We start from the raw sequence: 11547 nt of genomic DNA, 5'->3' as shown, positions 1-11547 counted from the left end.
TGTGTATCAGAGGACATTATCAATAAACTGAAATGTCAACTTTCAGAATGGGAGAAAATATTTGCAAATCATATATCTGATCATGGATTAATTACCAGAATATACAAAGAACTCCTAAAATTATAAACAACAACAGTAACAACAAAACAAACAGCCAAATTGGAAAATAGGCAAAAGATTTGAAAAAATATTTCTCCTAAAAAGAAATAAAAATTGCCAATAAGCACATGAAAAGATGGTCAACATAATTAGCCATTACATTAGGAACATACGAATCAAAATCACGAGATAACACAACCCCCATTACAATGACTATTAATTATTTTTACAAAAAAGGAAAATAGAAAATAACAAGTGTTGACAAATATGTGGAGAAATTGGAACTGTTGGGCACTGCTATTGGGAATGTAAAATGTTGCAGCTGCTTTGGAAAAGTTTGCAGTTTCTCAAAATATTTAAATGTGGAATTATTGCATGACCCATCAAAATTCCACTTCTAGGTAACTACTCAAAAGAACTGTAAACAGGGACTCGAACTGATACCTGTATACCAATATTCATAGCAGCATTATTCACAGTAGCCAAAAGGTGGAAACAATCCAAGTGTTCATCAATAGATGAATGCATAAACAATTGTGATATACACAGGCAATGAAATATTATTCAGCTGTAACAAGGAATGATGTTCTAATACATGCTACAAGATTGATAAACTTTGAAAACATCATGCTGCATGAAATAAGCCAGACACAAAAGGACAAATATTGTGTGATTCCACTTATATAATGTATCCAGAATAGGAAAATTCATAGACACAGAAAAAATAGAGGTTATCAGGGGCTGGGAGCAGAATTTGGAATGCTATTGCTTAATGGTTACAGAGTCTCTGTTTCTGTTGATGAATAAGTTTTGGAAATAAATAGTAGTGGATGGTTACATCACCCTGCGACTGTACTTAATGCCACAGAACTATATACTTAAAAATAGTGAAAATGATAATCTTCATGTTATTTATATTTTACGACAGTAAAAACTAACTGATAAAGTTTATATTTAGCATGTGATTATATGTTGTACATGTTTTATGAAGTAAATTATTCTTTTTAAAAACAGTATTTAGCAACATGATAGAGGCTCAGAGTTCTATGCTACAATGAAGATTTTACCCAGGGAATTTTAATTATTTAAGTACATTTAATAATACAAAAGTGCTGATATCTTGTACCTTAAAATAATAAAAAAAAAATCCAAATAAAATATTACTTTTGAGCCATTTCATAAAAGTACTTTGGGAATATAAACCTGAAATCTATATATCTACCTTACAAGTAGTGCTAAGAAAAGCAAAATAATGATCTCCATCAGCGATTTCTCAAATGACCTAAGAGCATTAGTAGTGTAATCTTCATATAGATGTAAAAATAAATCTTTAGAAGCAATGTTATGCAAAAATAATTATTTCCTGCCTTAGAGTTGAGCTCATAATATAAAAAAAATTCATAGAAAGTTTTAACTTTAAGCATGAGTGATAAGTTGATTTTTCTCATTATATATTTTTTTCAATTCAGTAAATTCACAAGTTAATCAGTTTGTATAAAGAAATATCTTCCTAATAATACTTTTTACCACTTCAATTCTCTACCATCACCTTACTGTCCTTAAAATGTATTATTCTAAACTTTACTTTTTAAAATATATTTGAGAGATGAATATTACCTACCAGGCGTAAAATACTGCTCTATAGTAATATAAATCTGGAAATCTTACTTTCTATTGAATTTACTTGCAACAGGGCAGTTTTATTTCTTTCCCTCTATGGTATGTCATCCTATTGTTCAGAAAAGTAGAAGAAATGCTATAGACTTTAATTTTAACAAAGCAAATGAATATTCTTGATTTTAATTTCCTGAAATCATCTAAAGTTTCTTGGCTCTTTAAATTTCTTTACAGAAATTAGACTTTAAAATGAACTTTATAGAACTTTATGTTCTATCATCACCAGCTTATTGTTTCTAAGAGCAATAGCACACCTAATAGTGTTTACTTTCCAAGACTTTATATTTTAAAATGTAATAAGTCCTTTTTTCAGATATGTGTACTGTGAATTTTTCTTAGTCTATTAGTGTACTTTTCTTTCCATTTTCCTCATGATATCCTTTGCAAGGCAGAAGTTCTAAATATTGATGATATCTAATTCATCTTTTTTTTTGTATTTTATTGTTTGTGCTTTTTGTATCCTACCACAAGAAATTTTTGCCTAACTCAAGGTCACAATGATATTCTCCTATCCCTTTTTTTCAGAAATGTAACAGTTTTTAAGCTTTTGTGCTTAGTGTATATGATACATTTTTTATTTCATTTTTATATATGTTGTGATTTCTGTATTTCCATTTTTCTTCCATGAATGTATATTATTTTTATAATCAGCAGCAATATAGCAATAATATTTATGTAAGTGAAAAATTCTGTGTAAATAATTATTTTCAAGTTACTACGTTAAAAGTTTCTCAAAACAGTTGAAGACAACAAAACTTCACTAAATGTATTTAGCAGCAAACTCCTTTCAGAGAACAAAGTTTTGCAAATACTTTGAACAGCAGTGAATTTAAATCCTAGTAGATATTTATTTGGTGGACATAATTCATGTGGATTTAAAAGAAATGCAAAATGTGTAGATACTACTTTGTAATGAGTTATTTGAAAAACAGGGAGATGTTTTGTTGTATAGATATGGAAATGGTGAAGTGTCCTACTAGTAAGCATGCTTCAATTTCCTCCTAATTAAGGAGTCTTATCAGGGAAGTGCCCAATGGCTATTATTACCATCAAAGTAATCAGTCCACTTATTAATATTTTGAAGGTGAAATAACTTGAGTTTTATTGATAACATCAAACTAAATTCCTATTAAATGTCATACAGGGTAGTGAGAGTTTTCATGTTTTATATATATATATATATATATATATATATATATATATATATTTTTTTTTTTTTTTTTTTTTTTTTTTTTTTTTTTTTTTTGGTTTTGGTTCCTCTCACTGTTGTGGCCTCTCCCGTTGTGGAGCACAGGCTCCGGACGCGCAGGCTCAGCGGCCATGGCTCACGGGCCCAGCCGCCCCATGGCATGTGGGATCTTCCCGGACTGGGGCACGAACCCGTGTCCCCTGCATCGGCAGGCAGACTCTCAACCACTGAGCCACCAGGGAAGCCCCCATGTTATTTTGATACCAAGAACTACCTGCTCATTTGATCCCATAATCTCCTTTTAGGAAGTGGATACTGTATTAGAGTTCTCAAGAATAACAAAACAAACAGGATATATACACATATATATATATATATATATATATATATATATATATATGACAACATTTATTATAGGAATTGGCTCACATGGTTATGGAGGGCAACAAGTCCCATGATCTGCCGCATGCAAGCTGGAGGACCAGGAAAGGCAGTGGTATAATGCAGTCCAAGGGCCCAAGAATTGGGGGTCTGATGGTGTTAAGTCCAGATCTGAGTCCAAAAGCTGAGAAACGGGAGCACTGATGTCCAACATCAGGACAAGGTAGAGGTCTTGTATCAAGCAGAGAGAGAAAGGAAATTCACCCTTCTTCTGCTTTTTTGTTCTATCCTAGCCCTCAGTGGATTGGATGATACGCACCCATGTTGGGGAGGGCCATCTGCTTTACTCAGTTTACCAATTCAGATGCTGATCTGTTCTTGAAGCACCCTCACAGACATACCCGGAAATAATGTTTTACCAGCTACCAGTGCATCCCTTAGCCCAGTCAGGTTGACACATAAAATTAACTATCACAGTTACCATGGTATAAAATTTCTACATCAATTTTAACACTCCTAGATCATTTCAAATATATAAAATATAGCATTTTAGGTAGAAAATGCCTAGCCTTCATTTGCTCATTGCTGTCATCTCTCTTCCTCAAATTGCACTACCTTTACAAATTTCAGTCTTTTTCACCCTGGTATGACTATACACTGCTATTTTCTTCTGTCCTTTAGAGAGCACAAGCTCTTCTGTTTGGATGATAAAGCATGGTAAGTTATAGAAATAAAAATTTGAAATCAAATGGTTGAAGTTTCCTTTTTCTTAAGTGATAAACAAGGAAATAAAGGGTGAAGGAATTGTAGATGTTTAGAGATATCAGTGTCTTAGGATCATATGGACTGATGGAAGGAAGGAATAAAAGCAATACTTAGTGTCAAGAATGTAGGGTCAGAAATGTAAATTAGCTCAATGTCAGGAATATAATGGCTTTCAACTTGCTCCATGAGAATGGTGGGCATGTGGGCATAGGTAAGCATTCCAATGCTGGAATGCTCAAGACATTTACCTGGATGAGGAGGATGAGAATTCTGCACTTGCTGCTCAGAATGCATGAATCTAAGAAGACTAACCACCACGTGTATCACAGCCTGTACCTGAAAGTGAAGAGGAGTCTGTTCAGAAACTCCTGTTCCAGAACAGGAGTCTGTTCATGGAACTCGTCCCCAGACTGAAGGCAGAGGAGGCTTGCAAGAAAATTTTGGCTGACCAGCCTGAAGCTCACAGGTCTAAAACCACAGAAGGTGCAAAGCTGTGAAGAACCACGCCAGGCCTAGAAGGAGGAAATCAAGACTCCATCAAAGGAAGAAGAGACCAAGAAATAAAACTCCAACTCATTTGTCTGTACATAGTGGCCTTGGCAATTACATAGATTAAGCCATTCAATAAATGTCTGATTTGTGAAAGAAAAAAGAACAGGGCTCATGGAATACTCTAAATACTTAGAAACACTAGTGCTAATATTTAGATTTAAAATTTTACTTTCTACAATATAAAGTTTAAACAGTGGGCTTCTTATCATGTGTATATGTTAATAATACGCTACATATATTAATCACTTCATACATATTTTTTTCATTTTAACCGATATCTAGATGATGACAAATATAAAGTTTTCTTTTGACAATAAAAATCTAAGTTCTGAATTTCTTTTATCTTTTTGGAAATTGAAACATATTTACATTAAGATATTATTCTTAAACTAAGGTTAATTTCTTAAAGTTTGGTTCATTGAGGTATTAATGATAATTGAAATTTGTCTGTTAAATGCCATAAAATTAAGATGTATTATAGATACAGTAATCTGAAAGATAGATGAAAACTGAGCTTTAATCTCAAAGGACAAATCAATTTGTAATTACTGAACTCTGAATATTATATCAATTTTATATGTTCTCCACTATTTCCTGTGTTTTAAAATATTTACTAGGGTAATCCAGACTACTTTTAATGGCTTTCATTGTTGATGGCTTTATTCAAGTTTCACTCTAAGCAAAATTAGACAAAAGTTTAATTGAATCAATCGATTGTTTTTGTTTCCCAGTCTAATCTCTCCCTCCCAACTCTTTTCTCTCTCTCTTCTTCTCTCTCCTTCCCTTCTTACCTTTTCTCTATTTCTCTCTCTCTCCCTCTCTCTCTGTCTCTCTCTCTGTCTCTCCAAGTAAGGTATATTCCAGTTAAGACATTACAGCTACCATGCCACTTATAAAAGCCATAAATGAGCAGTCACAGCAGAATAAGTTTTAGATTGCAAAATGATAAAATGTCTCTGTTTTTTAATCATTCACAAGGACAAAGTGAAACAAGAATAATGGTGCCTTCTTTGCTTGGCTACTATGTGGACTAAGAGAAGTAACACGCCCAACCTCATACTGTAGTGTCTGGTACATGGCAACTGTTCAATACACGATTAAATGATTAAGCCTAGGGTAAGAGAGGAATAAAGACACAGACGTAGAGAATGGACTTGAGGACACGGGGAGGGGGAAGGGTAATCTGGGACGAAGTGAGAGAGTGGCATGGACATATATACACTACCAAACGTAAAATAGATAGCTAGTGGGAAGCAGCCACATAGCACAGGGAGATCAGCTCAGTGCTTTGCGACCACCTAGAGGGGTAGGATAGGGAGGGTGGGAGGGAGACACAAGAGGGAGGGGATACGGGGATATATATGTATATGTATAGCTGATTCACTTTGTTATAAAGCAGAAATTAACACACCATTGTAAAGCAGTTATACTTCAATAAAGGTGTTAAAAAAAAAAAAAAGATTAAGGTGCACCAAACTCATTTTCCCCTCTTGCCATTAAAGGTGGTCATGAGATTTCATTTTGGTATTTGGAAAATTAGGGGGAGATTTTGGTTAGGCTAGTTTTTTTTGTTTGTTTTGTTTTTTGTTTTTGTCTTTAGGCTTTCATCATTGTCACACAAAAAAATGACACATCTGATCACAACAGTGTCCCAAACAGAGGTCCTCTCTTCATATGCCAAGTTCCTTTATGAAGGAGACAATACTTCCCAGCATACACAGCTAATAATTTCAAGAGCAGTATTTAAAATCCAGGTGATCTTCCTGACAGACATTGCTCTCAAATTTCATGGCCCAAGTTTAGTGACCTATGTCAGTGGTTCAACAGGAGGTTAGAGGAAAAAAGTCCTCTTCCTCTTCTAGAGAAATATACAGCTCCATGCAGTGGAAATAAAATTAGGAAAGGAGTCAGGAGAATCATAGGGCTATGAAAAAACCTCCGTAACTCAGAGGGTGGATTCTGGAGCTGGAAAGTCTGAAAAGGAATTCTAGATCTGCTATTGAATGCACTTATGACTGTGAGCAAGCTACATAACCTTTATATTGTTTTTCTTCCTCAGTTTCTTCATTTGTGTATAGTCTCATAGATTGATTGTGAATATTACATCAGTTAATATACAAAGTTCCTAGAACAGCTCCCAGCTCAAGGTGAGCCCTCCATAAATGCTGGTGAAAATTTTAATTAGACTGTGCGTCTCAGATTTCTCTTATGAAAAATTGTGAATCTAAAGAGATTTTTAGCTTTACAACATTAAGATTTTTAGCTGTAAGTCAGATATAAATCTGCTTTAGGAATAAAATTACTATTTTCCTCTTACCATTGTTTTAGAATAGTCCTCATTTTTTAATAGTTAAAGAAACAACAAGTGTACCGTGGACTACGACACTTCTTAACACCGGATTATGCTGGAAGCCCTGTAAGATTTTTATTTTTTAAATATTTTTGCTGGTTTGGGTCTTCGTTGCTGCGCGTGGGATTTCTCTAGTTGTGGTGAGCGGGGGCTACTCTTTGTTGCAGTGCGTGGGCTTCTAATTGCCGTGGCTTCTCTTGTTGCGGAGCATGGGCTCTAGGCACTCGGGCTTCAGTAGTTGTGGTTCAAGGGCTCTAGAGCGCAGGCTCAGTAGTTGTGGCGCACGGGCTTAGTTGCTCCGCAGCATGTGGGATCTTCCCGGACCAGGGCTCGAACTTGTATCCTCTGCATTGGCAGGTGGATTCTTAACCACTGTGCCACCAGGGAAGTCCCTGGAAGATATTTTTAAAGTGCTAATATTCAGTGTCAGAAAAATTAAATCAGATTTAGGGATGGAGCAGGAGCTTGGCCATCAATATTGAGGCTATTTGAGAAACTTTGAGCTAATCTAAAAAGAAATGATGTTTTCTCTTTTTATTACTCTACATTTTCATTCCTCCCATGAAATTTTATGAAGATAAATAAAAATATCTATATGTAAACTGTTAGCATGTGGATGATAAATTCACAATAAACAAACAACAAAAACAAAGGATTTTTTTCTTCTTACTACTCAATGAAAATACATATTTCCTCAGGCTCTATAATCTTTTCAGGAATTGGGAGGTAATTTTCCACATGTTCACATTCACCAAGTTTCTCTTACTTGGCCTTTCTGGCTTCAATCATTGATATTCTTGAATGGCACTTCTTTTAGTCATCTCCAGTTTTATTTTAAAATGTTATTGAGTGCTGGGATTAATTTTTATTCAACTTTGTATTCTCCCAAAGGCCTTAGTAAGAATAAGATTTAACTCATTCAAAAATATATATTGAACATACATCAGGAAAAACTGTCTGTGGAATCGAAAATACACAGGAAAGATAAAGTTACTAAGGTAATTTGAAAATTTCTTTGGGGAAAATACTTTACAACTCATAGTATTTTAGGATGTGATGCATATGCTTAAAATATCTATTATGGCATTCCAATTTGAGAACTAAACAGAGAGGATTCTGTGTAGGTATAAAGAGCACAACTTATAAGTGATAGAACTAGAATGGATTCCTGGTTCAGAGTATTTTCCAATAGAACACAGTTGCCCCTAGTTTTCTTTTTCTTTTTTTTTTCTTTTTGCGGTATGCGGACCTCTCACTGCTGTGGCCTCTCCCATTGCGGAGCACAGGCTCCGGACGCGCAGGCTCAGCGGCCATGGCTCACGGGCCTAGCCGCTCCGCGGCATGTGGGATCTTCCCAGACCGGGGCACGAACCCGCGTCCCCTATGCAGGCGTACTCTCAACCACTGCGCCACCAGGGAAGCCATTGCCCCTAATTTTCCACCTTTTTGTCATCTGAAATGACTTTAGTGACCCAAATATATAAATACAATATAACCAAGGACGATATTGTTGAAGTAATGCTTTAAATACGACCTTGATTAAGCTCATGGAAACATAGCACTTAGTCTTCTTTAGTCTATCCTAACTCAAGAAATAGTATAGAAGTTTTTGAAATAAAAATTTTTGTTTAGAGAAAAGCTATGATTTTGCTATCTACCTCAAAAATGGCTTGTGTAATGAAGAGTAGAAAACAATTACAAGAGAGAGTATTCCACTAGAAATTACATTCACTCATTCAAAAATACTTAACACAAAGCCTGGAGCATCCATGGCCTTGTCCACCCATTCTGCTCACATTCAACACATAAAGTGTTAAGTAATGATTTCTACATAAATCTACCTATCTTGCTTATCTTGCTTAAGCTGATTCAAAATATTCAGAAGGATTTACTGTTTTTCTTTCTCAGTGATATCTCTGCAGCAGTTCTGGATCACAGACTTTGATGGTTAAAAACCGTAAAAATAAAGACAAAATATCCATTTCAGTGAAGACAGTTTTGTGGAAGAGCAGGTGGCTGATAAAAAGCCCCACTCCTTGGTGTTGAGGCAAAACCAGCAGTTGAATAGCAAAGAGCACCCTTTCCTGTGGAGTTTAAATTAAATTCATATTTGTTTCAGCAGGGCCTTAATAGAGTCCCTATGATTGGGTTGCTTTGGCTAAGCTGGTATCTCCACATGTTTTTGCTATGTTGAAGCCTATTTAGTCATTTTGTACACTCAGTAAAATGGTATTAGAGATAACCAACTGCTATATGTATTAAATATGTGGTTGTTCTTTGGGACCTTGTGCTACAGTTCTTAAATGTGTAAGCTATAAGAAAATCATAACATTAATACTGTTACAGTTGCCTTCTGTATTTATCACCAGTATTTAATCTTTACTGTTTTACTTTTTCAGTCACAACTGCCAATCCCACTGCCTCCTATCCAGTATAGATTTATCTATACTGTCTAAAGAAGCTCCTTCCGTCAGTAATTAAAGAAAACTGCCTCTGGAAGAACTCCCATTGCAAAGCAGATATAGCAGCCACTATTAACACAGTGGTGTTCTACTGGTAGTAACTTTTAAAAGATGTTTCTTTTAGTCACCATAGAGAGGGGAATAGGAGTAAAAGAAGGATGAAAATTTGACAGATGAGAAATTAGATAAACTCTGTTTATCTCCCTTATTTTTCGTCCTTTTACAATAACTCTTCATATGTTTCTTCTATTTGGCATGAGTTGAAAGCTGTCAGCTTTGTATAAGCATTAAAAGCAGACTAGGGCTTCCCTGGTGGCGCAGTGGTTGAAAGTCTGCCTGCCGATGCAGGGGACACGGGTTTGTGCCCCGGTCCAGGAAGATCCCACATGTCGCGGAGCGGCTAGGCCCATGAGCCATGACCACTGAGCCTGCGCGTCCGGAGGCTGTGCTCCGCAACGGGAGAGGCCACAACAGTGAGAGGCCCTAGTACCGCAAAAAAAAAATAAAAGAAAAAAGCAGACTAGAGTAGGCTTCCCAACCAATTAACATGTTTACACTAAAAAGTGTGGTCATGTTCTTCCTTTAGGCTGCAGGCAATTTAGGAATGAGCTTCATTCCACTACCTGTCACTTCTGGTATGTTTTAAGCAACCCAATACAGACATGAAGAGTATGCAGGCAAGGGTATTTAACCCAGTAACATGTATATTTACTTTGCCAATCATGAAATACTAAATAGAAAGTTGTCCCAGTTTTATTTGGAAAACATTTAGATCACAAAGGCTATGTAGTTTTGGACACATCAGGAGGTGCTCTGATATTGTACAGTAGAAGAGAAGTAATGAAATATTTATTTCATATTGATGTAAACAATGGCCTTAGGATATGTTTGTTTATATAATCAGTTTAGTGGTCAGTCAGTCAACTTGGGTAGAAATGAATGAAGGAAATTACAGTGAGTATAATAGAAAAAGTTGAAGTAGAAATGAAATGAAAAAATCACTAGATCAACTGATTACTAATTGAATATTACTAGCTGATATTTATTGAACTTGGTTTCACAATTTACAATACTTCAATCTTCAGAAATAATGGGCTCCACTCTGGGTGAGGGTGTCTAAAGGCACCTGAAGAATCCTTTGTGAATAATTTTATTACTCACAATCTCTCTCTATTGATGGGCAGAATGCTGGGTACTGCCCACTATGTCTTGCTTCTTTAACCTCGCCAAAGTGAAAGTGGTGGAGAGATTCAGTAAAATTTCAGAGATTAATCTCATATACAACTCCTATTTCTCCAATTCTCCCCCACCAAAATAAAAGCAGAAACTATGCTCTTTTTTCAAAATGTTTTAAGATTTAATGCTTTGTAGATAGTCTATAAAAAAGTCATAATCTTTTAAGATATTCTTGAAATATTAGAGCACCAAAAGATATATATTTGTTTCTTGAGTTGCCATCACTATTCCAAATCCTTATTTTCTATGTTCACTATAGAGGCTTCTTACTATTTCCATTTCTCCAGGTTTTCAAATTTACCCTTTATAATTTGAAGTTATTTCCTTACTGGTGCATTACTGATGTGAACTGTGTTATCAAGATGGACCAAGTCTCACTGGCACACTTGCAATATTTATCACATTTTCTTAAATGTAAAATAATAAAATAAAGACATTTCAAAATTATATAACCATATTCTTTTATAAATTAATTTAAAATATTTTTAGGAATGTGCACCATATTATTAGTTTTCATAGAAATCACAACTAATTGGATTATCATAAAAAATAAAGTTTTATTTCTCTATTTCTGTTATAATAATCTCACAACTTTGGTATTCTTGGTCTTTATGACAAAAGTATAAATTTATTTTGACATGAAATGGAGTTTACATATTTCTCCTAAATAAAAACTTAAATTTTCAATAGAATATGTGCTTATAATTCCAGATATTTTTGGTTTGTGTGTAATCAAAGTGGTCTGGCTGGAGATTGTCTTTGGTTGTACAGTCATGGTGTACCCACCTCTTATTCTTGATTACTAATATTTATTGTTTTTCTAAATTAAGATATTC

Source organism: Monodon monoceros, unplaced genomic scaffold (assembly GCF_005190385.1).
Source record: "Monodon monoceros isolate NGI ecotype Baffin Bay Population unplaced genomic scaffold, NGI_Narwhal_1 Super_Scaffold_11, whole genome shotgun sequence".
NCBI lineage: Eukaryota > Metazoa > Chordata > Mammalia > Artiodactyla > Monodontidae > Monodon > Monodon monoceros.
This window is presented reverse-complemented; position numbering follows the sequence as displayed.